Below are 27,626 nucleotides of genomic sequence, written 5' to 3'. Positions count from 1 at the left end.
ATCATTTAACCATTTTTGAAGTAAACAGTTCAGTGGCATTAAGTACTTTCATTCTGTTGTACAACCATCACCGCCAACCATCTCCAGAACTTTTTCATTTTCCCAAACTGAGACTCTTATCTATTAAACAGTAATTCCCTACCCCTTCCCCCCACCCCCCTGGCAACCACCATTCTACTTTCTGTTTCTATGAATCTGACTACACTGGATGCTTCATTTTTGTGGAATCATGTAGTATTTGCTCTTTTGTGGCTGGCATATTTCACTTAGCATAATGTTTTCAGGGTTCATTCATGTAGTAGCTTATGTTAGAATTGCATTCCTTTTTAAGGCTGAATAATATTCCATTGTATGGATATACCACATTTTGTTTATCCATCTGTCACTGGACGTTTGGTTTGTTTCCACCTCTTGACTATTGTGAATAATAGTGCCATAAGCATGGGTGTACAAATATCTGAGCACAGTTTCTTCTTTTATTATAGTAAAAGATGGTGAGATGTTATACTGGATCAGGGTCTCCATTGTGGACTCTTCAGTCGCAGTTAAATTGATCGTGCTATGCATTTTTTTCTTTTTTCATCGTGGTTAAAGGAAAACATAAAATTTACCATCTTAACCATTTTTAAGTGTACTGTTCAGTTAAGTATATTTACATTGTTATGTAACAACTGAACTTTTTCATCTTGCAAACCTGAAACTCTGTACCCATTGAACAACTCTGCAGTCTCCCCTCCCTCCAGGCATTCACCATTCCACTTTCTGTTTCCATGGGTTTGACTACTTTAGATAACTTGTAAGTGGAATGATATACTATCTGTCCTTTTGGGACTGGCTTGTTTCACTTAACACCATCCTCTGGATTCTCTCACTTTGTAGCATATGGAAGGTCTTCCTTTTTTTAAGGTTGAGTAATTTTCCAGGGTATGTATACACCACATTTTGTTTATCCGTTCATCACATTTTGTTTATCCGTTCATCTGTTGAATGGACATTTGGGTTCTCCACCTCTTGGCTTTGGAATTAATGGTGCAATGACCACGGGTGTGCAAGTATCTAATTGAGACCCTGCTTTCAGTTCTTTTGGATATGTACCTGGACGTGGAATTGCCGGATCCGATAGTAGTTTTAGTTTTAATTTCTGAGGCCCCTCCATGCTGTTCTCCATGGTGGCTGTGCCAGTTTACATTCCCACCAACAGTGCACAAGGGTTCCAGTTTCTTCCACACCCTCACCAACACTTTTTATTTTATTAATTTTTTTATAGTGGCCATCCTGATGGTGTGGGTACATCTCACAGTGGTTTTGATTTGCAGTGAATTTTCTTAAAACACTCTAAAAGAGTATATTAAAAGCAAACAGTTGGACTGAGAGAAGAGTTATGTGTAGGATGAAGAGAAGCTCGGAAAACTGTGGGGTTCCCAGATTGGTGGTTTTATTTTTGTCTGGCTATTTCTTACAGTGTGTGTGCGCGCGTGGTCTTTGGCTCTGCTGAGTCCCCACCATAGGACCGAGGGTTGTTTGGCCTTGGTGGTGTGGCCTGGCCGACAGTCTGTCGCCCTCTCATCCTTTCGGAGTCCTGAGTGATTAGTAAGCATTTTCTCCCAGCAAGTGACTCAGAATGAAATGTAGCTCCAGATACAAAAGTTATTTCAAAAAACAACTATGCCTCACTACTTTTTAACCATTTCTATTGACTTTTTCTATGTTGATTTTAAAATACTGATACTGATACTTTCATTCATTCAGCAGCATTAATGGTATATCCAGAACCATGCTGGACCTGCTAGACATATAATGCAAATATAGTTATATAAATATGTTTATAATGTGACTTAAAATTTTCTAGTAGCCATGTTAAAAAAAAAGAAAAATGAGTGGAATTACTTTTAACAATAGTTTATTTAACCCGATACATCCAAACTATTATTTCAACATGCAATGAATATAAAAAAATTGAGATCTACTCTATTTCTCACGCTAAGTGTTTATAATCTGCTGTGCATTTTAAATATGCAGCACTTCTCAGTTTGGATTGGCCACAGTTCAAGTGCTCAAGTGCCACATGTGTTCAGTGGCCACCTTATTAGACAGTGCAGACCTAGCATGTTTAGTCAAGGACCTGAAGTCCAGAAGAGGTCAGCCCTCAGCTCTGCCTAGTGGGCAAGACACGTGAATAAAGCACTAGCGATGGTGGTGCGATGCGCTTAGGGCGCCACAGCAGAGGGGCTCCCTGCGCTGACTTGGGTTGTCCTGCCACAGCTACACCTCATTCCTTTGAACTAGTCTCCATGGGGAGGGCACTGAGCTGGAGTGCCCTGTCCATCAGACATTAACTTTTTGCCTCATGTGTTAAGAGAGCTGCTGGCAAGTTTACCTTAAATTACAGGCTCTGCTCTGGCCACTGGTCTGTGAGCTGGGGTTTCAGTACCACAGCCTCGCTGCTCTCCGGGGCCTGCCTTTCATTCCCACATGTAGACTCTCGTCGCTCTCTTCCTTAGGGGAGACTGGCCCCTGGCCAGGCGGGTCCCCTCACTGCTTTGGGCTGCAGACACCTAGGAGGAGGTTAAAACTATGGTGCTAGGAGAAGGGAAGGAAGAAAGCATTTTGATGTCTTTTCTGTGTCCAGACACCTCTCTGCTCCCCTCTGGGAAGCGACCCCAAGGTCTCTGATTGCTAATGGAAAGGTCGCTGTCGTCGGATGGGCTTCCTTGCATCCACCCTGACGGCCCTCCAGGCCCAAGCGTCTCACGGACTTAGGGAGGTGCCTGGTGTGGGTGGCGGGGCTCCGGCAGCCAGGCAAGCCCGTGCGCCTCCCCAGCGCCCTGTGTGGGGACGGGCGGCGGAGATGTATGTACAGGCAGGAAACGCAGGGGAAGAGGAGGAGCTGTTTCCATAAGCCTCCCACCTCCTTTTGGCTTTCTGTTCTGCTGTTGCCTAAGGCCAAAAAAGAGGTGGCAATCTGGCAAAGTGAAAGTATATTATTGTAATTCTCTACCCTTCCAACTCATCTCCTTCCTAAGGAAGCCAGGCTGGACTCCCCCCCCCCCCCACACCCCACCCACCCAGGTCACTTAACACTCAGGGACATGAAATTCCTTTCCTACTGCTGATGTGGAAGAGGCTTGGAAATACGTTCCCTTCCAGGAGATCAGTGATATGGCAGAAGGACAGGGTCAGATGAGGCCAAGGGACGGGAGCCAGAGTCTTACCAAACTCTCAGGCAGCATTGTGACTGCTGGGCACGCTTAGCTGGGGGGAGCGGGGGAGGCCTCGGGGCTCCACATTGTCCGGATTCCTCCTTGATCCGTGGAGTCAGGGAGGGTAGAGAGGACTTTGGGGAATGAGTCTGGCCCTTCCAAAGACTCCTGTGGTATATGTTGGTGTGTTGAAAGATGGAACAATTAACGTTGCCAGCCTAGACTGACTCTGCTTCTGACACCACCTAATCTCTTTTGATCATATTTTAAGAGAGATTTCTTTGGGAATTCTATAATCCTTCCAGCCTTAGGAATCAGATCCACGGTGTAAGGATCACAACAATCTAAATAATTACCTAAATTAAAGAAGAGGCCGAAGTATAAATATTTCTTCTCCCAGGGAAAACAATCAAATAGATGACGGCAGAACAATTGCTCTTCTCATTAGGCTGTAGACATAAGTCTCCTAAAACTCCAAGGTGGCTTTATAGTGTGCATTAGCAGTTACTGTTTTCATTGATAAGAAGTATAAGAAGTGTTAAGGAGTTAACTCTAGGAAATGGAAACTGATTAGGGAATGGGCAAAGGCCACACTATTTGAATCTCACACATGGCATATTTATTTTGTACTGGAACAAAAAAAGAGGGTCATTGTTACTCCTGTGACCTATGATCATATGCATCTTGGAACCAAAAATATTTTGTATTTTTCTCAGTGCTACTAGATGGGTTGAGTGACAGTTTGAGTCTCTTCAGCCTGTCAGTAGACCAGCCCAGAAGCCAGCTGTGCTTATACCACAGGCTGTGGTCAGGTACTGGGATCCGGGGCCAGCGTGCGAGACTGTGGGCTCTGGGTTGGAATCCTGACTCCACTACTCATTAGCCCTGTGTGAGTTACTCAGCCTCTCTTAACCTCATTTTCTGTAAAAATCAGAATTATAAATTTACATTTATGGTGCTTAGTCATGGTAAGATGATCCACGTCAAGTACTTAGTCCAGAGTGCATGACAAATATTAAATTGTGAGCAAACATTAATTGCTATTATTAGTACTTTAGCAGAAAATGTGTAGTATAGTTGGTAATAGACAGCTGCCCTTGTTATTTTGTGCCAACAGCAAAGCAGTAAAATGTTTGGTTAACATTTGCTTGGTCTCCTTGAAGAATTCTTTAATTGTGTATAGTTTTTCTTTGCAGCATTGCAGGGTGTGTGTGTGTGTGTGTGTGTGTGTTTGGAAGGCCAGTAATTACCTCTTACAGATGGAGCTGCCCCAAAACAGTCTTTCCCATGGCAACTGAAAAAAAAAATAGCAAAAAAATAATAATAATAATAATAGAGGTTACAAAAGTGCCATCAGTGAACTAGGAGGAGTGTGGAGATGGGGAAGGTTTTTGTGGCTTTTGGTTTTCTTTTGGTTGAAGGTGTTGGGTGAAGATACAGAGGTCCTACTGAGTAACTGAACAGGATGCTGTTGCTTGCTTTGAAGTGCGTAAATTGGTCAAAAGTGCAAGTGGGAGAGGGGAAGTTGAGGTTTGATGAAGAAGGGTCATTATTAATGTTTCCATGTTTTTAGCAGTTTAAAAGTTGGGAGTTTAGGCAGGGTTGTTGGTTGTGGGGAAAACAGCCCGCAGACATTCAGACATGGGTGAAGTTCAGTTCTTTAGTCTTCGTTTTAATCTGAAAGTAAGGAGCCAAGACTTCTGAATAACATAGCAAAGGGATCACTTTATAAGTCTAACAGTGAATGCTAATTATCACATGTTCACAATGCCACGAAATTTAGAAAGCTACAGCATTCTTCTCAAATCCTAATTATTGGAAGATTGTTTTTTTGAGGGAGGAGAAAGAATATTGCTCTTTTGGATCCTCAACCCTACTTTAAAAAGGATTTTCATTAGTTTCCCCAAAGTCTAGGTGGAACCAAAATCATTAGCTTTCAATGAACAGGTAGTGTCTTTTCTCCGGCATCTATGAAGTGATCTTGTGTATATTCTTTTAGTATCCCTTGTATAAAGGTCATAGATGATGTCATCTTTTGATTGGAAGGCAGGATTGGCTTTTCCACTGGAGATTTGGCCCTCTTGATTCTAGAAAAGAGATAGATGAAACTTAGCCTTCACCTCCCGCCATCCTGCCCAAATGTACGTTATGCCCATTAAATATAATAAATTAGATTATTTTTCCTCCAAAGACCCAAGAGATAATATAAAGCCAGCTTTACATTATCAATAATAATATGGGGGCAGAAAGAACACAGAGAACTGAAATCTATAAATTCTCTGAAAACCCAACCTTCAACAACCTCTCTACTGCTTAGCTCTTTAAATGTAAGCAAAGGATGGAAGAGGGTGAGAGAAGTTATCTTCGGTGAGTGCCCATGGTTTAGGGCCCTTGGAGTCAGGAACTCTGAATTAGAAACCAGCCTCTTCCAATTACCTAGTAAGCGCTGGGAAATTTGTGACTTCTCTGAGTTTTCCTTTCCTCGTTTGTCAAGTGGAGATGTTTACAGTGCTTGCTTTTTGTAGTGGTTCTGTTAGACAAGATATGATCTATGTGACAGTTTGTAATCTGTTGGACACTCTTTATACCTCCCTTTGCTTTACTTGATAGAGGTGAGGAGGAGGCTCACACAACCAGTAGCCTGAGTTTTGTATCATTCACCCTGAATTATCAAGAGTGGCCTGTAAACCAACAGTCTTCATTGTGTAACCTCCATCAGCTGTAATTGCCCCAGGCCTAAGAGCTGCTATTGGCGAGGAAACAATCAATAAAAGCAATATCCATATCCTTCTTGTTCACTCTTCCCCATCCATGGTGGTCAACTGGGGATATTTACCTAATTCTGCTGACCTGGGAGGCTAAATAAGGGAGCTTTTCTTTATCCTTTCTGGGAATCCTATATCACCCGTTTCGATCTTCATAAGTTGTGGGAGCTGGGAATTTCTTTCTTCCCATTATTGGCCTCTTTTACGTCAATAGCCTAGGGAACAAAATTCAGAACTCTGGGGGAAGAAATGGAACAATGGCTGTTTCCTTTAGCCTGAGAGCTCAGGACTTTTGCGACATCTCTGCTCCAAGTTTCTGGTCTACCTAGTGTTTACCTGGATCTTGGGTAAAGAAAGTGTATCTCTGCCTTCTGTCATTCTTGACTTATTCTAATCTAGCAGGCGTAACTCTTTCCTAACAGTGTTGCCTCTCTTTGTGTACCTTCTCTTCATTGAAGAGTGGGCTGAACATCTTGTTTCTCTTTCAGCTGCTCTTGGTTCAAACCAGTATGGAAGAGTCGGCTTTTCAGTGTCTGTGTTGTGGACGAGGTACACGAGGCAGCTCCCTGCAGGCCCACGCTGCCTTGAAACAGCCAGAGCTCTCCACTCTCCTAGGGAGTGTCCTTGGTGTAGCCCCAAGCACATACTCTGTGATACCAGGACCCCTGGTCAATTCTGAATACCAGTTATCAACATCCAGCCATGAGAAAGGAGTGAATTGGTGGTCTGATTAAAAATGGTAGACATAGTATAAAAATTTATTCCAGTGACGTAATGAAAAGGAATAGTCAGGAGTCAAGATTGGAGATCTAGTCTTGGTTTTCCCACTAACTACAATCGTAAAGGTGATGGAGTAACTTTAACTTGACTTACGAACCTCATATCCAAGTATGAAGTTATTTCATATTTGAATTTATGAAATAAGATTGTAGTCTGAATTATCGTTAAGACTTCTCTCAGCATTATGATTGTTTTTAAGTCGAATACTTCTGATTATAGTTTAGTCGTTTTCTTAAAGATAACAATGTTTGTACTTTATATTATCTACATAATATCGCATGTTATTCAAGATCAGCCATTTCTATTAACATGTTCAACATTCAAAGCACATTAGAGATTAAAATTTAGTTTTCTACAAGCTGACTAATCTGTCCCACCCAGTGGGGGAGGGTGGTCGAGGGCAGTTATCTCATAAAAGCAAGCAAAGAAAGTGAGGTGAAGATGACTTGGTGTCATGCCTTTTATTGAGTCTTTGGAAAAGAGCCTATGTAACAACTAAAAAATCTGCCAAACTGAGTTTAAGACTAGGTATGGTTTTGCTTTTGGAATCACTCCTTAAAAATGGGATCCTCGGGGCTTCCCTGGTGGCGCAGTGGTTGAGAATCCGCCTGCCGATGCAGGGGACACGGGTTCGTGCCCTGGTCCGGGAAGATCCCACATGCCGCGGAGCAACTAAGCCCGTGAGCCATGGCCGCTGAGCCTGCGCGTCCGGAGCCTGTGCTCCGCAACGGGAGAGGCCACAACAGTGAGAGGCCCGCATACCGCAAAAAAAAAAAAAAAAAAAAAAAAAAAAAAAAATGGGATCCTCGGGCTTCCCTGGTGGTGCAGTGGTTGAGGGTCCGCCTGCCGATGCAGGGGACACGGGTTCGTGCCCCGGTCCGGGAGGGTCCCACGTGCCACGGAGCGGCTGGGCCCGTGGGCCGTGGCCGCTGGGCCTGCGCGTCCGGAGCCTGTGCTCCGCGGCGGGAGAGGCCACAGCAGTGAGAGGCCCGTGTACCGCAAAAAAAAAAAAAAAAAAAAAAAAAAAAAAAAAAAAAAAATGGGATCCTCAGGTCATTCTGAAGACAGGAGAGTTTTAATTGGCCTCTAAAGACTGAGTCTCAACCTTAGCCGGTGTTCAGATGCTTCTGTTTAACATAATCTTTTGATAGTTTATGGATTCTTTTCAGAAGAAATGTAGAAAAAAGATGTAGGTGCTTAGACTGTAGTTGGAAGGTAGATGTGTTCACGTAGAAAGCATTATATGAAAGCCTGTTCCTCAGGAAGATGTAAAAATGGTGAGCCAGCCTGTCCTTGTTCTTGTTTTAAAATATACGTATTGTAGGATTGTAGTTGGCTCCTGATGACCTGTTCATGGAGTAGTTTAAGGCATAAGCTCTGCACTGGTATTGAACCAACTGAATCAAAGCTATTCATAACCTTGTGTACCTTTCCAACATAAACACTATCTCTTAAGTAAATCATTTTTATATTAGCTTATATTATAACATCATGTGGGAGCTTTTTCTTTGACTTTTTGTCTGATCTGAATTGCTAGCTAGGTATTCACATCTTCTGATGGTGATGTTCTAGGTTATCTTTTTACATTCCAAATTGGCATAAGCCAGAGTTATTTATTTTACCCTTGTCAAGGGAGAGCACTTAGTGCTATGTCATAATCAGGGCTCACCGTCAGTGAGTACTTTTGAAAAGCTGTTTCAATTTTCTGCCTATGTATACAAGTATTCCCTTCAAATGAATGCTTGTGTTGAGGAAGCAGAAAGTGTTTTTTACTCATTTGTCTCTCACCCTTACTTGTCATTATTGTCCTCCACCTGAAATTGTTTCTGTAGAGGATCTTATGGAGCTTGGTCGTCCATGAATATATTTTGTGTTGACTAAATCCAAGAGGGTAAGGAATGTGATACATTTTTTTTTTCCAAGAAGATTAAAATTATTAGTATGACTGTATTCCATTCTTCTTTGGTTCTTTAAAAAAAAAAAAAAACAGACTATTTTTTTTGAGCAGCTTTAGATTCACAACAAAATTGAGAGGAAGCTTCAGAGATTTCTCATATACCTCTTGCCGCCCATACATACGTGGCCTTACCCCATTATTAACGTCTCTCATTAGAGTGGTACATTTGTTAAAATTGATGGACCTACATTGACACATCATTACCACCCGAATTCATAGTTTACATTAGGTTTCACTCTTGGTGTGGCACATTTATGCATGATGACATATATCCATCATTATGGTATCGTACAGAGTATTTTCACTGCCCTATAAAACCCCTGTGCTCCACCTACTCCTCCCTTCCCCCCTTTCCCTTCCTCCCAAACCCTAGCAACCACTAATCTCACTGTCTCCATAGTTTTGCCTTTTCCAGAATGTCAGCGTTGGAATCTTACTGTATGTAGCCTTTTCAGATTGGCTATTTCACTTAATACGATGCATTTAAGTTTCCTCCATGTCTTTTCCTGGCTTGATAGCTCATTTCTTTTTAATGCTAAATACTAGTCCATTGTATGACTGCACCACAGTTTCTTTATCCATTCTCCTGCTGAAGGATCTTGGTTGCTTCCATGCTTTGACAATTATGAATAAAGTTGCTCTAAATGTTTTTGTGCAGCTCTTTGTGTGGACATAGGTTTTTAGCCCCTCTGAGTAAACATCAAGGAACATGATTGGTGAATGCTAAGAGAATGTTGGGTTTTCTAAGCAACTGCCAAATTGTCTTCCAAAGTGGCTCTACACTTTGCAATCCCACCCGTAATGTTTGAGTTTCTGTTGCTCCACATTCTTGTCAGCATTCGGTATTGTCAGTGTTCGGAATTTTGACCTAGAATGGCCAAATAATACCTACATTGGAATATAGGTGGGGGCTTCCCTGGTGGCGCAGTGATTGAGAATCTGCCTGCCGATGCAGGGGACACGGGTTCGTGCCCCGGTCTGGGAAGATCCCACATGCCGCGGAGCGGCTGGGCCCGTGAGCCATGGCCGCTGGGCCTGTGCGTCCGGAGCCTGTGCTCCGTAACGGGAGAGGCCACGGCAGTGAGAGGCCCGCGTACCACAAAAAAAAAAAAAAAAAAAAAAAAAAAAGAATATAGATGGGGACTTCCCTGGTGGTCCAGTGGTTAAGAATCTGCCTTCCAATGCAGGGAATGTGGGTTCGATCCCTGGTTGGAGAACTAACATCCCACGTGCCGTGGGGCAACTAAGCCCATGTGCCGCAACTACAGAGCCCATGTGCTCTGGAACCCGTGCGCCACAGCTAGAGAAAAGCCCATGCGCTACAACTAAGACATGACGCAGTCAAAAATAAAATTAATTTTAAAAAAAGAATATAGATATGTGGTGATATCTCTTGTTACTTTAATTTGCATTTCTCTAACAACGTATGATGAGGATAATCTGATCTCATGCTTATTTGCCATTTGTGTATCTTCTTTGCTGAGGTGTCTGTTAAGGACTTTGGCTCATTTTTTTTGTTTGTTTGTTTTTGCGGTACGCGGGCCTCTCACTGTTGTGGCCTCTCCCTTTGCGGAGCACAGGCTCCGGACGCGCAGGCTCAGCGGCCATGGCTCACAGGCCCAGTCGCTCCGCGGCATGTGGGATCTTCCCGGACCGGGGCACGAACCCGTGTCCCCTGCATGGGCAGGCGGATTCTCAACCACTGCGCCACCAGGGAAGCCCTGGCTCATTTTTTAATTGAGTTGTTTTCTTTTTGTTGAATTTTAAAAATTCTTTCTGTATTTTGGATGTACAAAGTCCTTTATGAGATATATCTTTTGCAAATATTTTCTCCCGTTCTGTGGCTTTTCTTCTCATTCTCTTGACAGTGTCTTTTGCAGAGCAGAAATTTTTAATTATAATGAAGTCCAGCTTGTCAGTTATTTTTCATGGATTAAGCCTTTGGTGTTGTGTCTAAAAAATCACTGCCAAAGCAAGTTCATGTAGATTTTCTCCTATGTCATTTTCTAAGAGTTGTATAGTTTAGTGTTTTGCATTTACGTCTGTGTTTCATTTTGGGATAATTTTTGTGAAGGGTATAGGTCTGTGTCTAGATTCTTTTTTTTTTTTTTTTTTTTTAATGTCATGTCCAGGTGTTCCAGCACCATTTATGGAAAAGGCTATCCTTGCTCTGCTGTATTACCTTGTCTCTTTGTCAAAGGTCAGTTGACCCTATCCTTGTGTGTTTATTTCTGGGCTTTCTATTCTGTTCCGTTGATCTGTTTGCCTATTCATTTGCCAATACTGTGCTGTCTTTATTACTGTAGCTTTATAATAAGTGTTGAAGTTGGGTAGTGTTAGTCCTCCAACTTTGTCTTTCCCCTTCAATATTGCTGGCTATTCTCGGTTATGTCATTTCTTCTTATGCATTTAGTGGATTCCATGAAAGCTGACCTTGGATTTTCACAATATAGAAAAGTGTTCTTTGGAGGGAGGGTCTGGATGTAAGAGATAATGATGATAATATCCTAGAAACTTTGGAAGGTTGGGAAAAGTTACTTGTTTCCCGGACTTCTCTTGAATGATGTAATCAAAGAGATGAGCATCTGGCCAGAAAGCATTGTTACAGGGAGAATGGTTTCAGTTGTTTTCAAAAAACATTTTATCTGTCTATAACAGTTTCAGTGGCTCCTTACACCTAGTGAATAAAAGACAGACATTCAGTGGCCACCACTAGCTGACTCCAATCTGCCTTTCCAGTAGTGGCCTACACAGCTCTCCATTGTGAATGTATATTCTTGGAGGAAGCATAATTTGATGGGGAGGGGAAAATGGTGGGTTTAGAAAACTGTGCTCAAATCCTCCTGCTGCAGTTAGTAGGTGTGTGAACTTCATTAAATTACCTCACCCCTCTGAATCTTAGTCTTCTAAAACCTAAGAAAAAAAAAATATAGACTTCTGCTTTCATCTGTGATACCATGTAAGTAAGTATGATGTAGGGTCAGAAATTTAGATGTATTTCTCGAACTACTTTTTCTGGCTAATTTGTATCTGGAGTGTATGCACACAGGATACTTGGAATTTGGGAAATACACCCTTTCCTTGTCATCTGTTGAGTTGGCAAGTTCTTCTTTTCCTTTTTTCTGATATCAGAACAGTTTGGCCACAAACATAGATAATTTAAATAATAGATTTGGGGCACAAATAAGCTATTTAAAAGTTAATAAAGAAGGCTATACGCAAATCGTTTCAAAGCGTTATGTCCAGTCTTCAGTTTTTTTATATGTTGCTCAGTTATGAGGAGGAGAGAGAACATAAAAGCTGATTTTTATTGGATTACTTATATGCTCAGTATCTTAATTTTTTTTAATCTTATCTAATCCTGCAGAAGTATCTAGAAGGACATACAATTCACTGTTGTCATATACTGCTCACCATCTGTTTTCAAAGTGAAAAATAAGCATCATATTGTACCTTTATTTCCCTTTGTCTGCTAAGTCCAAAATCAGGGGAAAGAGGTCACTGTTTATTCTGTTGACAACTAACTTGATATTAACAATTCACGTTCTGTGGTCTGCTTTCTTTAAATAGATTTATGGTAACTATTCACCTTTTTTTTTTTTTTTTTTGGCCCTCTCACATACTTACTGCAACAGATATTCTTAGCTCAAGGAAATAGGGAACTCATTCATCAGGAATGTTTGATTGGGTTTTTTTCAGGAACAAAAAACTGATTTTCTTTTTTTAGTATTTTTTTTCCCTCTTTCAGACCTGATCCAATGTGGAAGGGAGAGAGAAAAACAAGAGTCTTGGAAAGCTGATGTGAATCACAGCAAGTTCACAGACTTAGATAGAAAATGAGAGGAATGAAAATGTAACAACTGCATGGCTCATCTGTATGTTAGATGCTCTTATATATGTAATTCAGGTTTTATCAGAAGCACTAGCTATCGTGAAGATGAGGGGGACACTGAGTAATCTCATTGGACAAATAAGGAAGCAGGGCTCAGAGAGGCAAGTAACCTGGCTCAAAACATATTGCTGGTAAGCATCGTAGGGCTTTCCTTGTTCACTCCGTTGTATGTCGCTCAGAAAGGTGTTTTTTTGTGGAATCATATGGATTGTAGTAAAACCACTACTATAATTGTATTTCCTTTCAAAACTTTCAACGGTTTCATGCCTTATAGGAACATAATGTTTTAGGATTAGGTTTTTATACTATTTTCTGTGCCTTATGCTCAAAATGGCAGTGACTTTATAGCAGAGACTTGCTGAGGTGCATTTTCTTGTCTTCTGGAATGTTCTATGGCAGTAATCGTGTAAAAGACAAGAACATTTGAAGATGACTGTACAGCAGTAGCTCTATTATTGCATGCTTACTGTATGCCGTGTATGTGTCTGTTTGCTTTATCTGTGTTAACTTTTCTGCTCTGCACAATGCTCCTGTGGGGTAGGCACCATTAGTTTTTCCATCTATGGGTGAAGAGGTCAAGGCACAATAGGATTCCTAACTTACCAAGGTCCCAAAGCTAGTGTGGATTCAAATGCAAGCCCTCTGGCCCCATAGCCACCCTACAGTGCGACCTTTTGGCCTGATGAGTTAGTGGCTGTGGTTCTCTGAGAGCCCTGACTTGGCCTCAGTGGACATAGGAAATAGTTTCATGTTTGTTTATCTCCAGGACTATCATATTTTTTCATTAATTATAAGTAGTGTACCTTTTTTAGCATAGTTGTTGTAAAATGTAACTCCAAGCTGCAGTTAGAGGGTGGGGGAAGATTAAGTCATTTGCAACGGTTAGGAAAAGCCCTCTGGGCACCCATCTGGAGTTATAGTGGGATCGCGGGATCCTGAAGGTTTGTAGAGAATGGGGAGATTTTGTGTCTTTGCTCATAAGTGTCCCTGCGTCAGTTTGGTCTTAAGCCTGAACCACTCAATGATGCAAAAACAAATCTTGGGAAAGATAAAAGGGTAGAACTAAAGGGAATCCTACATAAGTTTCAAAGGAGTAGAGTTTCACAGCTGTAATTTGTAATGTCCACTATCCTTGTTATATTTTACATGAGATTATTTATCTTTTTCTGTTTGGGAATATATTTTCCGTTCTATTTTTAAATATCCTGTCTTTAGAATTCTTTTAATTGTAATGACTGGAGGGTGGAAATAGGTGAACTAGGTTCTTTTCATTCCAGCCTTTTTTAGTCTCTGGGATAATTACATGTTTCTTTGTTCACTGGTGTACTTATTCAGCAGATGTTTATTGAACGCCTGCTGTATTCCAGACCCTCTACTAGATTCTGGGGATAAAAGAGAAAGTGCTCAATCTGTCCTCAAGGCATTTGGATTCTGGTGGGAGAAGTTGTCCTGTACTCAGCAGTCATCAGCAGACAAAGAAGTACTATGTTCTGTCAGTTCCCCGATGGTGATCAGCAGACATTTGAGCCAAAGCTATGAACAGTGTTAGGGCTGGGTAGGCGAAGGTGGGCAGGGTGGGTGTTGGAGGCTGGAGTGCTCAAAAGCCTGGAGCAGTGAAAGGACAGGAATCACCATAATCATCTCACAGCTAGAAAACTGAGCATTGTAACCAGCTCCGTTTACCTGTGAAGGACATGCCACCTGCACTCAGGATTCATGGACCTCCCCAGCCAGTCTTTATTCATTAGATAAAATTGGGCTGCTTCTCTTTTCCTGCTTTTGTTTTTGTTTTTTGTTTTTTGTTTTTTAAACTTTTTCTGTTTAGCTTGATGGATTTGAATGAGATGAAGGTGTTTGCCACTTCAGGCTTTAATCCTACTGAGGGAGTAGGGGAAAAAAAACAAGCCGCCTCTATCACACAATGGAATGTAAGGTTTTCTGCCATTTGTTTCAATGTCTTTTTCCTATTTTTCTCAGGAAATTCTATTTTTCTGCTATGCCATTAGAATCTTTTTCATCAGAAGTGTCTGTATCACTGCTTTTCTCAGCTTTTATTTTTTTGTGTGAGCCATCCTGGATAAGCGTGGCATGGCGATGGGGAGACTTCCTCTGTTGAGTACCTTAGATTTGCCGATTTGGGGTTTTATACTGGGACAGCAAAATGCTCTTGTTTAAATAACTTGCAATTCCTGGGAAACTCATAAAACTGCCTGACATGATGTTAAATAGTTTGTGCCTATAAGAAACTTTGCAGATGGCTAAGATAAGTATGAAGGATGTTTTCTATGTTTTGACTTACTGTCTCTTCAATTACCTTATATAAAATTCAGCTGACTTCTCCATGATCCCTAGGGAAATGAATGATTTTCCTGTCATAAATCACAAATACCAGAAACTAGAGGAGGATAGTAATTGACAGGTACCCATCGATAGTTTATTTATATTCTCCAAGAGGTCTCACAAAAATGTAGCATCCACCATATTTATTCAGAAAAAATATATTCTTGAATAAATAAAATTACCCTGACACTGGCTGCTGTACTTAAGAAACTTTAAAAATTCCAACTGCTGCCTTTGCTTAGTAAACTAGCTGGGTGTCCCAACCATGATTGTGTAAGGTAAAGATAAATAAATGTGTGCGTGTACACACACACACACACATATACAGTTGAATACTCTGTTCACACTGTTCCGATTCAGGGCAACTTGAAGATGATTTGGAGGTGTTATGTGACCACCTTTACATTTATTCCAGAAAACTTCACTGGAGGAGAAAATACATTCTTGGCATGCAGTAAAACCCCACATTAGGTTATATAATTCATTTTGTGATTTAAATTTTTATAATTTATTCAGTAAATCTAATAAACAACGTAGTATTGGATAATGAGTTAGTTTTATGAGTAAAAAAAAAGTACATGACTGATCTGCCATTTTACGAAATGAACCACTGAATCGTGGATTTGGATGTGGTTTGAGGGAGCCTTTCCACTCCCCTCCTCCTGGTCTTCTAGCTCCTTCTACACATTCTTCCTTCTCACCCAAATCTCCTTTGATCAAAGGGAAGCACTTTAAGGAAAGAAATCTTCAGGAGTTTTAATATAATTACGTTTAGGATGAGAGTTCTGTTCAACATAACATCACTAGCTGATTTAGTAACATCTTGGATTCTGCCTGGACTTAAAAATACTTTCAGTGTCCATTGCTGAATATTGCTGTTGTCTTCATGTTTTGCTTCTGGGATTGAGCTAGATAGGATTTCAGTTTTTAAATGCATTCCAGGTGGGTATCAGTGCATTGGCGAGTAAAATTTCCTTAATTGACCTGGTTACAGTAGAAATGATCCAGTCCCCCTGCCCCTAATTCTTCTCCTTTTTAAAAGGAGAGACGAATAACCCGCTGTTGTCTCTGTCACCTCGAGAAGAGATTCTGTCAACAGTGGTTTACAAAAGCAGCTTTGGAGCCTAGACCCGGGGAGTCGCTAGGATGGTAACAAAACGAGATCCATGTTTTTTCTTTTAAGCTACACGTGGACAACTTCATAAATTATCAAATTCATATTCTATTCACATAAGAGGGAACATTTTGCAAAACAAAGACTGTTCAAATAAAATTTCCTTTGGAATATTTTCTCCTACCCTGAGGACACATGCCTTTCCCCAGTCCATTTTCCCAGCTCCCAGTACCTTGTGTATGGTGAGCATTCAGTAGTCAGTGAATGAATTCCTTTGTCACTGCGTCTCTATGATGTCAAGTGGAAGTCTGCACCCGAACAATAGCTCCTGGATGGTCTGCGCTGGGGAGGCCCGGGCTCCACTTCAAAAGCGATTTCCCCATCCTGGCAGGGCAAAACACGTTCTCCTGGGGCTGGGAAGTCATAGCTCTATCCCTGTTAAACACTGCACCTCCCTTTTGCTTTTTTTCCTTCCCAGGAGCTGTGGAATCCAATGTGGCTGCCAGGTGGAATCCAGAAAAGCCAAAGAGCCCGAGCATGCCAGACCTTCCTGTAGCCACACACACACGTCAAACCCCAGGGAAGTGATCGAGGGTCAGTGGGAAGAAGATGCACCCAGGTGAGCAAACACATCAGCCTGAGGCTAAAGCAACAGGAAAGCATCCTTGGCAGTTCTGTTTATTTGGCAAGATGGGGATATGACCTGAGCTTACACCACATTACCCCCGGGCGAATTAATTTTCACCAAGAGCTGTAAATGTTAGGATGACTCCGCTGAGCTCTTGGGCTGTGGACAGATGAATACATCAAAGACGATGAGTTTGTTTCCAGGTGTGATTGGGGGATTGCTTCTCTTCTTTCAGAAAAGGGTTAAATCCCAACTGTTTTCCACCTTTAGGGGAGGGGAGGTTCTTTTGTTCCAAGCCAAGAGGGGAGCTTTTGGTTTGGGTCTTGAGTTTGGTTTCGAGTCTTCTGGTTTGGGTATGTATGGGTGTGGGTGTGTTTGTGGGTGGGGTGTGTGTATGTGTGTTTCCACAAGAGGTGGCCAAGACTGTTTTTCCTCTTTATAAATATCAACCTCATTTTTTTTTTTTTTTTTTTTTGCTATGTTTGGGTCCATATGTTTTGAAGCTACCTTCTAGGTGAATTCAATTTGACAATTCATTACTAAAATGTTAAAAAGTAAGTAAAAATAGCAATCACTGGTTGGAGGCTTATGCAAAGTTTGGTGCTATACCAGGATTTACCAGGATTCCATTGTGATTCTAAATTAGTTTTAAATTTCTGCCCCTGGCCTTCCTTTTCATTTATGTTAAATGTTACTATTATGTGGAGAGGAGGGATTTTAATGATAGCAAGATGTCATTTAGAAACTTCTGCTCTACTGCTCCTATATATATATATATATATATATACATACATATATATATATATATATATATAAAATATCAACAGGGGAGTTGAATCCCTGAAACAGCTCTCAGGCAGAGATATTAATGTTCACACTGTTGACATTTTGAGCTGGATAATTTTGTATTGTAGGGTTTTCCCCTGTGTATTGTAGAATTCAGTGGCACCCTCGGCCTCTACCCACTAACTGCCAGTAGCACTCCATTCCCCCAGTATGCAACTGGAAAAGTACCACGGAGGACAAAATTACTCCTGGTTGGGAACCACACTGCTCTAGGGATAAATTTTTACTAAGGCAAAGAAGGTAAAGAAAATATTGAAGATGGAGAATACAGAGCTATTGTTTTTGCTTTTTAAACATATTGATATTACCTGTGTAGTTCTAAAGAAAGGACATCTTTAGCAGATAAGGTCTGCCAGTAAAATTCCTGCCTCAACACCAATTGTCTGTCCATTGTTGACCGGAATTTGGGTTAGATGAATACAACAGTTGCAACTCACTTAGAACAAGTATTGATTCTTATGTTCTCATTATCAACTAAAGAACTTCTGGGTATTCATATACCATGCAGTACTTCCTCTGAAGGGGACACCCTGGTTTCTGGGTGCTTTCATAGCGCTGGCTTGTGGTTGGTGAACAAGATTCAAGTGAGGCTTGCGTGAAACTTTAACTGAATGTGTGAACTGAATGAAGAAACACACCCGCTCTACACTAATTCAGTTTTAGGAATGGGAGGTCAGATACACGTTTTAAAGACAGGTTTCGCTGAATTCACCATCTTCTACGGTACTGAAATTGCCCAGGATATGGCATCCTTCCCCTATAGGATGGTAATTCATTTGCTCTGTTCTCAGTCTCCTTCCAAACTCACTTCTCCCTCTAGTAGTAGAATGTTTGGGCTGCCAGACAAGTAGAGTCATGTCTCCACTGTGATTTAACGTTAAATGTCCTGCTGTCTTTAATTCAGAACAATTTTTTCCTCTTTATTCTCTCTTCACATGTACATACATGTTTGCCAGGCACGTTCTCGCTTTTCCTTTTTCTCTTATTTTCCATCCCTCCTGCCCTGTTTTCTTCCCTTTTCTCTGACTACAGGAACTGTCAGCTGGCCTGGCTGGCATCATCTTACGTGTTTTTGAACTGTGTTACCCAGAGACCTCCATTGATTATGCCTCAGGCTCACTCTGTCCTTAATGCCGTATCTCTCTGAGGGATAGTTAATGATCTTCGCGGCAAATGAAGGTGAACTGTAGCCACATGATTGTGATAATACGGCCAACGGTATGGAACAGATTGGGCTGAGCTTTGAACAGCTGGGGCTGGCGGGGCGAGTCTCGGCTCCTCTCGGAAGAGTTCCAGAGCTGCCAAATCATCAAGCTCGAAGGGGAAAGAGGGACAAGAAAGGTCATAGGGAGAGTGGTTCCTGCAGGTGCTTTTTTGCCTTTGTGATCTACTTTTTGTAGGTGCCTTTTGAAATTTTCACTGGTTTGTAGATCTGGCGAAGCACCGACTCGTTGAACCCAGGGGCTGCTGTCACCGCTCTTGGGCTTGCCTGCTTCGTGGCTGGGATGGTCTTTTCTTGTACGTTGGCAGGTACGGGACGTGAGAGAGAGAGATGCTTCTGTTAAAGCTTGTCCCTCTCTTCAGTCCAGTGAAACCATTTTGTAGTTTTAAGGGGAGTTTTGATTTGCAGAGTGTACAGGACCCTAGTATAAATTCATAAAGGCTCTGTTGGAACTTTTGGACTTAGACTGTTGTGTGGCTTCCTGATGGATATAATAAATGGGCATCAGTGTGGGGTACGGCAGATGTTATAAATTGGTGGCCCGTGGAGCCAGATCCAGCCCTCAAATATGTTATTTGCCCATACAAGGGAGTGTGTGTGTGTGTGTGTGTGTGTGTGTGTGTGTGTGTGTGTGTGTGTGTGTATAAAGAACTAGCTGCCAGTGGTTTTTTTTTTTTTTTGCTTTTGTTTTTAATTACATAAAAATCTGGTTAATCTTGCCAAAGAAGCCAAAAAATGTGGCTTTCCCAGAGCTCTAGTCTCCCATGGTACATACCAGCTGAGGCTGAGTAACCACTGCCCCTTAGCTGTCTTCAGTAGGCAAGGCAGGGGCTTTGCAGCTCACGGGAGGCTTCCCCCAACACCCTCGCATTTACTATTTGATGAGCCTCTGTAGGAGAAGATCGGGAGAGGACTTTGAGCTTCACCGCCAGTTTTGTCAATTTGGTTAAGTTACTTACCTTTCTGAGTCTTAGTTTTTTCGTGTATAAAATGGAAATAAGATTCCTTACCTCATGGTTGCCGGAGAGAACATGAAGTGAGGTAGGATATTCAGCACCCTTAAAAAAGAGCTATGGATCGATACATGCCTAGTAGGGTGCTACACACGTTTGCCAGCATTGTAATTTTCAGTTGCTATGGATCATAGGTGACGTGAGGCCAATCGTTTAGGGTCGCACTGACTATGTTATAAACCTAGATAAACACGTCTACTACTCAAGACAATCGGGACTTGTGTCTGGGCTTCCCACATTTCTGTTTTTGTCTTACAGTATAGAATTTATGGTGTCTCTAGGGGAATAATACTGTAGAAACTGAGTTCTTAGGGGTGATATTATCTAAAGAGAGAAAAACCTCATAATTTAGTTCATATTAGGTAGACCCTTGGTTTTCTTTTGACTAGGTCATGACTTTGTAATTTTGGTCTAAACTCCTGAAGTTTCTGTCTCCCCATCCCAATTACATTCAAAATCAGGTTGATTACCACCCTGAGAATTGAAGATATTCGTAATCTTCATGGAAGGAAAGGTACAGAAATGAGAGCGCCATATCAATTAATATATTTTCGTAAAAGTGCGAGTTGAATTTAGTTCTTGTTAGGCTTGTAATTTATTGAAGGCAGCAGTGTATCAGCATGTTCTCACAGATTCTTTAAAATTTCAAAGGATTTTTTCCTACATTATTGCACTCAATTGGCATCTTTTCTCTTTAATCCCTGACCTTTGACAATTATCAGAAGGTTCCAGCACACGTCTGGCTGCCACACTAGGTGGGCTTCCTGCTTATTATATATGTAGTTAGGAAATACAGGTTTTTCCGCCTATTTTTCTACTTCCTGCAAAGATGGGTTTCCTTTAGATGTGGATATTTCACTTCAATGCATACTCCTGTCTCAAAATGGGAAGGGATACCAGTGCAGTAATTTCTTACTGTACTTTGTGAAGATATCTGGAAAACTCCTGTGTTCCAGTGAAGAGCTTCTTAGAGGAAAACAGGGTGGCTACAAGATGTCGAGGCAGTTGTGGGACCAGTGGGAGAAAACATACGTAAAAGGTGAAAAGCGATTTGTGATTAGCTCACTTTTAGAGTTCAGAATTCAAGCGATGTGGTGTGTGTAAACAGTTATGTTTTCGAGTGTTGTCTTAAATCTACCTTAGAGGAGTGAAAGTCATTATTAGGATAGAAAGTCCCTGAATAGAAGGCATGAGAGAAGAAAACATTATTTTTAGAGCCCAACTTTTAAAAACTTCCTGAGTGGACATGTAGGTCTACCTCTGGACCTTGTAGTTGGGCCCAAACCGGATCTGGTTCTCCGCGATTACTCAGCACCCCTTCTCCTTCCAGCCTCCACCTACTGCTGCTCAGGGAGGCGGTGCAGGGAGGGATGGAAGGAGGTGAAGAGAGGAGGAGAGAAGAGTGTGGCTGAAATCCAAGAGGATTTGGAGAAGGAAGATTCTCTGCACTTCTTAAACATTCTGTCCAAATCCCTGAAAGTACTGTGGCATGTTTAAATGTAAGGAAATAGTTGGGTTGATCCATATGAAATTGGCAGTATTTCATTTGTTCAAAAATGGCAGTTTTACATAGTTCAACCAAATACAATTATGACATTTTTGCTAGAATTGCTACAGGCCCTCCAGCTGGGTGTATGGAGTGGTTTTAAAAGCCAGAAATGTTTTGGCATCCCATTGGTGATTTTTCTTTTTTTGCATGGTTTTGCTAAAATATACAGGTATCTTCTGGCTTGGATTTTTCTTGGCAGTTTTTTCTAAGTTACAGTTATTGCCTCAAGTCTCAGAAGAAACTGAAAGGACAGCACAGCGTGGGGGGGGGGGGGACCAAAGCCAGTGGCTCTCACCAGGTTGTTTACAGCGGGACGTGCGCGGCAGGCTGGGTTTGGTTGTGGGTCAAAACTGGGTTTTGACCTTAGCTGACTTCATGTTTGTTTGCTTTGTTTTGGAAATAAGACATGGATGTGAAAAGATGAAAAGCTACCCACATGGCACATGATTTAGTAAACCGTGTCCACGTTAGGGTAGATTGAACCTCGTTGAAAGTTGTGATGCTTGCTCAATAAGGCATTGTTTTCCTCTGTTTTTGTGGGACAGAATGATTCCATGAATCCTGTTACAGTTTGGGCAAGAAACAAATGTACTTAATCAAGAAAAGATACAAGTCTCTAAGAAAGCGTAGAGGTAGTGAAGTCAATGGTTGTCGGCTGGAGGGGGCTGGAGGGGGTGGGGTGGGGTGTGTGTGTGTGTATGTATGTAAGAGTCTTGTGGTGGGGGAGGTTTGTTCTGAGTGAAAGAGACAGATGCTTCCTTCGCTGCCTTGTTTCCTGGTTTTTGCTGTTTTATTTTAAGGTTGGGTGCATTTTCGATCTGTCTGTGAGGGCGTGGTGAGCCCGCGGGCACACGCACCCGCCCCTGTAACTTGTTATTCCGTGTGTAGCGTCAAGTGGAAGGTGCGAGGCTCCACCAACTGCTCTGAGCAGAGCCCACCTCCCTTCACCCACAGAGCCCGTGAAGCAGTTACACCAACATCAATCAAGGAAAACCCACAGGCTGAACTCGCACAGTTGAAGCAGGTGCGTGAGTGAACATTCTCTGCCAGGCGCATGTGATTGAGGTGCACCTCGGCGTCGTGCCCACAGATGTCAGTTATGATGACTGTGTGGAACTGTGCCCGCTCCTTGCAGAGCCAGGACAAGCCTGTCGTACTTGGAGGACAGAGGAGGTGCAGCTACTGGCATCTCAGTAGCTGATGTACTCAGACTAAGGGTCTAGTGTCTGTGTGTATGTGCATACACTGGTATAGATCAAATATATGTATACGGATGCGTGCATACGCACGTGCAGGTATATGTGTGTGCGTGCACACGTGCCATTTTAAAGCAAAACTCAAGTGGGCCATGAGATAGAGAGGGAATATGAACGTCGGAGATATTCCTTACTATCTGACAATAAGGGAAGGTGGTAGTTTAAAAAGGGTGCATGTCTCATTCTAAGTTGCACCATCCTGATACATACTGAGCTTTAGGAAATTCCTACAGAAGTTTTGCACCATCTTTAAAAAGAAGAAACATTTAACACTAGGACTTCATTATATGTTGTACCTTATAAATAGTTACTAGTTCCCCAAAGCTGCTTGAACATGTTACTGAGATGCTTCAAAATATTATGCATATTATTTATATTCAAATATGTGACATTTAAAAAAAAAATGTCAGGACACATTTAAAATGTCAGGACACATTTTTTTTTTTAAACTATCGAAACTGGCTAAGTTTGAAAATAATTATAAAATCCAGTGTCACTACAGGTTTGGTAAAACCCCATAATATTGGTGGGGAAATTTTGTTAAAAAACATTTATCTATTTATTTAGGTGGCACAGGGTCTTAGTTGTGGCATGAAGACTCTTAGTTGGAGCATGTGGGATCTAGTTTCCCAACCAGGGATCGAACCCAGGCCCCTGGCACTGGCAGCACAGAGTCTTAACCACGGGACCACCAGGAAAGTCTCATATTGGGGGGAAAATTTTTATATGCTCTCTCCAGATTATTTTGCCATATATAAAATCAAATGTCACAAAACGTGTGTATTCATAGTTCTTTTTTTTTTTTTTTTTTTTTTTTTTTTGCGGTATGCGGGCCTCTCACTGTTGTGGCCTCTCCCGTTGCGGAGCACAGGCTCCGGACGCGCAGGCCTAGCGGCCATGGCTCACGGGCTTAGTTGCTCCACGGCATGTGGGATCTTCCCGGACCAGGGCACGAACCCGTGTCTCCTGCATCGGCAGGCGGATTCTCAACCACTGCGCCACCAGGGAAGCCCCTGTATTCATAGTTCTGGCAGTACAGCTTCTAGGCAGGTTTGTCCTAAGAGTATAATCGAATGTGTGTAAAAAGATTTTACTACGAGACTACTTTACCACAAACTTACTTTTTGATGTATCTTGTTATAACTATCTGAACAGTATTAGGGTGTCAAATAAATTATAGTAGACATGTACAGTAAAATACCAAATGAGGCATTTAAACAATGTTGTAGATTTTTCTGTGATCTTACTTAAAGAACATACCTTGTTTGCATGCGTACATGAATTGGGTAGGCATTGTAATAGTTGGGGATATTATACATAAACTTAAAAGTTATTATCTCTAGGTGATTTGAGAATAATTAAATGTCTTTATTTTGCTTATCTGTTTACTGATATTCATATGTAATCACCTACATGTTAAGTGTACAGCAGAGGGCAGTCATTGAAACAGTATTTTAAGCCTAAAAGCTATCTAGAAATATTTGTGGAGACCAAGAAGGGAAAGAGCGTTTTTTTTTCCCCCTCGATGGCTGTTTAGCAGATGTTAAAGACTGCTGATTGATTAATTCAATGATATGGGTGTGCCTGGTACTGTACAAAGCTCTGTCGTGTTGCTCTGTGCTTCTCACATGGCGAATGGCTTAATCTTTGATAAACTGATTAGTGTGGCTTTAGTAACAGAGTCAATAATACCAATTCGAAAATTCTAATATGGACATGTAAACATCAAGACTAACCAGTGACCTTTTGCTTCATGTTTTGACGTATGTTTTATCTGCTCTATACTGTCTCACATGGTTAGGCTTTTCCTACCGTGCGGATGGTTGACAACCTCTGATGTCTGGGGAGCCAAACGCAGAGAGGAAAATCATTGGGAAAACTTGACACCATTTATGAAAACCTTAAAGAACACTGAAAAGCTTATCGGCAACTGCTTTGAAAAATCTGACTCCTCCTTATTTTGTAGGTTTTGGCTTTGAAACTCAGTCTTGTTTTCATGTTCAGCAGGTGTCCTCTGGGGAGTTAGGACAGTGTTTGAAGGGTGGGAGATTAGTGTGATGAATTTGGTGTCCGTGCATCTGGAACGTTGAGACCGTGGAGGATGTAAGTAGGAGGTTTAGATTAGGGATGTCTGCCTGGAAGAGGATCAGGATTCGGGCAGACTTGTAGAGACTCACGTAGAGGTTTAAAATGCGTCTTGGAGCCGCTGAGAGTCTACCCAAAGGGCCGTCTGCTTCTGAGCCCAGTTTCTTTCTCACTGTCATGGTCCTAGAAGTGTAACCTTCCTCTTGCCTCTCAACACTTTGGCCTCTTGGACTAGTATGAGAGTAGAAATTTAAGAATTCCAGACTGAATTACCCAGGGCTCCCAGAATGAAAAAGATTTTTCATGAGTTCAACTATAAAAATAGCAAAGATTCTTGAAGAAGGGTTTGTTTTGGATGAGTACCAAGTACCAATTTGCCAAGTTGCTGTGTGTGTGTGTGTGCGTGTGTGCGTGTGCGCACGCACGCGTGCGCGCATGTCTGAGGGAATGTTTATGGCTTCTTGAACTTGGTTCATTTCTTTCCCATTGGTGAAGGGAAGAAATTAAAGTTTGGATTTTGTTCTATTTCCATTGTCCAGTGAATCAGGAGAGTTAGGCCCATTTGTTACTCTACTGCTGTGGGAAAATTTGTCATGATCACTTCTGCTTTTTTCTCTCTGTCCTTCTCTTATTAAAACAGATCTGATGTCCTTAACTAATTGCCTTGGGGATAGTTTGAAGTATAAAGGGTGAGGGTGGTTTGAGCTATCCTTGAGACAAGCCAAGAGTGATAAAATCAATAATTTAAGGAATCACTTGCTTTCAAACAAACAAACAAACTTGTAAATAGAACAAGACTGTGCAGGTCCCGTCTTTAGGCGGAGGCTAATCTAATCACACACAGAAGGCAGCCTGTTTTCTTACTTGCTGGACCACTTCCACTACATATTCTCACAGGGAACAATATATTAAGTACAGTGTTTAGAAATATTTGTTGAATCCTACTGTCTGATTTTGGCAAATCCCAAGGAAAAAAAGAATATGTCTTGGACTGCTTGAGCCTTCCTGGAAGGATGTAGGAGTTTTCCCAGCGAGGCTGGCTTCACATTGTGGGAAACACTGGTTTGGTAGATAACACTGTTAGAATTTATATTCAGAGGGCAATTTAGTTCTCTTTAGGTTTTTGGAGCAGCCACAGCTGATCTTATATCTCTCAGGATCTCAGAAATACCCGAAGTGTATGCTAATCTTTCGTTATGTTGATGTTGTCATTTCCTTTCGAAGGGCACTCTTGCTTCTAACCCCCTCATCCTGTTTCAGCAGCAGGCTGAGCTCACCAATACTGAAATATCCAGTATCAGAAGATAAGACATGGGTGATAACAAGTGAGAGTGGGTGAAAGATAGAGCATTATAGGGTGAAATATCCATTGGCTAATGCTTTTTTCTCTTATGGAATGTTGGAGCGTCAAGGTTAAAAATCCTAGAGGAAAACAAACGCGTTAACACTCTTTGACATAAATTGCAGCAATAATTTTTCAGATCCGTCTCTTAAAGCAAAGGAAATAAAAGAGAGAATAAACAAATGGGATCTAATGAAACTTATAAGATTTGGCACAGTAAAGGAAACCATTGACAAAACAGAAAAGTGACCTATTGAAGAGGAGAAAAATTTGCAAATGATATGACTGATAAGGGGTTAATAGCCAACATATATAAACAGCTCATACAACTCAACATGAAAAAAAGCCAAACAACCGGATTAAAAACTTGGTAGAGGGACTGAATAGACATCATTTCCAGAGAGGAAATGCCGATGGCCAACAGGCACATGGAAAGCTAACTCAATCGCTAACCATCAGGGAAATGCAAATCAAAATCTCAGAGATACCCTCTCACACCTGGCAGAATGGCTGTCATCAAAAAGAGCACAAGTAACAAGTGTTGACGAGGATGTGGAGACAAGGGAACCCTCCTACACCGTTGGTGGAAATGTAAATTGGTGCAACCCTTGTGGAAAACAGTACAGAGGTTTCTCAAAAAACTAAAAATAGAACTATTGTGTGACCCAGAAGTTCCACTCCTGGGTACATATCCGAAAAAACAAGAAGCGAATTTGTAAAGATATATGCACCCCAATGCTTACAGCAGCGTTATTTACCATTGCCAAGGTATGGAAGTGACCTAAGCGTCCACGGACAGATGAATGGATAAAGAGGATGTGGTATATATACAGTGGACTACTACTCAGCCGTAAAAAGAGAATTAACTTTTGCTGTTTGCAGCAACGTGTATGGACTCGGAGGGCATTATTCTCTGAAATTAGAGAAAGGCAAATACTGTATGCTATCCCTTGTATGTGGAATCTAAAAATTACACAAACTAGTGAATGTAACGTAAAAGAAGCGGACTCGCAGATATAGAGAGCAAACTAGTGGTTACCAGTGGGGCGAGGGGAGAGGGGGGCAGTAGAGGCGTAGGGGATTAAGAAATACAAGCTATTAGGTATAAAATAAGCTACAAGGGAGCGGGCCCTGCAGGCCTCGGGTGCGTGCGCACTGGCCTGGCCGCTCAGGCCGGCGGGCAGAACTCCTGCGCTATCTAGCCCTTCTCCTCCCCTCGCCTGATGTCTTCCCCAGGCATTGGGGGGGCGGGGGGCGGTCCTGGCGGTAACGACAGTCGACCCAGATGCTGTCCAGGCGGAGGGAGCCGCAGCCGCACCTCCGCGCCTGCGCTCCCCCTCTTGCCCGCAGTGGGTGAGGAGGGCACGCCTTCTTGGCCCAAGGCGGCGGCTCCCGGCTGCTGGGTCGCCGGGCTCCCTGAGCTGGAGGCGGAGTGCAGCCTGGGCGGCTGCAGGGGCTGCGAAGAGGACCGGGAGTTGGGAGAGGAGGACGACGAGCTGGAGGGGAGACATGTATTAAAAAACAGACATAAGCTACAAGGGTATATTATACAACATGGGGAATATAGCTAATACTTGACAATAACTATGAACAGAATATATAACCTTTAAAAATGGTGAATCACTGTATTGTACACC

At 42.0% G+C, this 27,626-nt stretch overlaps 1 long non-coding RNA gene across 1 annotated transcript in view; it reads left to right on the top strand.

Moving 5' to 3' along the window:
• Positions 1 to 27,626, top strand: part of LOC131763430 (uncharacterized) — a 409,803-nt gene that overhangs the window by 312,217 nt on the left and 69,960 nt on the right. Inside the window, exon 5 of the long non-coding RNA XR_009337595.2 lies at positions 16,527 to 16,667. This is a non-coding gene — a long non-coding RNA (uncharacterized lncRNA). The remainder of the gene's footprint in view (positions 1 to 16,526; positions 16,668 to 27,626) is intronic.

The sequence above is a fragment of the Kogia breviceps genome, chromosome 10 (assembly GCF_026419965.1).
Source record: "Kogia breviceps isolate mKogBre1 chromosome 10, mKogBre1 haplotype 1, whole genome shotgun sequence".
Lineage (NCBI taxonomy): Eukaryota > Metazoa > Chordata > Mammalia > Artiodactyla > Physeteridae > Kogia > Kogia breviceps.
Note: the sequence above shows the minus strand (reverse complement) of the source record. Positions and strands in the feature narration are given on the sequence as shown.